The sequence below is a fragment of the Aphanomyces astaci genome, assembly GCF_000520075.1.
Source record: "Aphanomyces astaci strain APO3 unplaced genomic scaffold supercont1.407, whole genome shotgun sequence".
In the NCBI taxonomy this organism is placed as follows: domain Eukaryota; phylum Oomycota; class Saprolegniomycetes; order Saprolegniales; family Verrucalvaceae; genus Aphanomyces; species Aphanomyces astaci.
Genome location: NW_009798670.1, coordinates 544 through 1,469, shown reverse-complemented (window position 1 = coordinate 1,469; position 926 = coordinate 544). Strand labels below are relative to the sequence as shown.

General features: G+C 46.7%; 1 pseudogene across 1 annotated transcript; it reads left to right on the top strand.

The window, feature by feature from the left end:
* The first annotated feature begins 563 nt into the window (after nt 1-563).
* Nucleotides 564-636, top strand: H257_19209 (annotated as a pseudogene). Its single transcript has one exon. The product of its transcript is annotated as a tRNA-OTHER (tRNA).
* Nucleotides 637-926: the final 290 nt, after the last annotated feature.

The window sequence follows — 926 nt, the reverse complement described above, 5'->3', positions numbered from 1 at the left end:
AAAACTCACAATTCTCATCCGCATGTGCACATAAGGGACATGGTCGAGTACTCAGTTGCTCCCCTCTAATCATGAACTAAAATCACCAAGCGGTTTCGTAAGGTGTCGTAAAGCCACTCCCTTGCTCAACGTGGCACGCAAAAACTGGGATCATAGTGATAGTAAAGTTGTGGACCCATGAGGTGTGTGCCAAGACCCCTTCGTGATGCCAGTTGTGGTAATGGGTCCACATGAGTAAGCTTATGCAATGCAACAACAGGGAACTATGTGCGGTGTGGATTCGCCACCACACATGCAAGCATACGGATATCGTTCCTCATGCGGATGTGGTAAATGCAAATAAGTTTTGTCGAAATCATGAGTTGGGTCTGCCATATATTTCCCGTGCATTAAAATTTCCGTGCGTGGAAAGTCTACGGCAGTGCTTCCGAAATCTGTCTAATGACGTAACGTTACTTCAAACTAGATTTTTGAATCTGAAAATACAATAAAAATACGAGTTGGTGGGATATCCCACGACGATCAGGGATATGACGCCGAAACCCTGTATTGTGAAAGAGGGTGGGGAAATAGCTCAGGTGGTAGAGCATCGGTTTCTTAACTCAAAGGTCGTGGGTTCGATCCCCGGATTCCCCGGATTATTTCCGCAAGGATTTATCCGTCCCTCCTGGGGAATCCGGATAACAAGAGCCGCGTACGAAGACGAGGACCGAACTTCGAAGAAGATCGGTTGTAGCACGAGGGTATGAAGCGTTGAGCGAAGTAACTGTAAAAACCGAAGATTACACACCGCCCCTCGTCAAGCAGGCGCTTTACAATTGGCGAAGCGGTTCCATAACATGTGGTTCTGGTGTGGGCCCATGTCTTAAAAATGATAACGTTACCGTATAGGTAACAACAATAACGACTAACTACCCGGGCTTAAT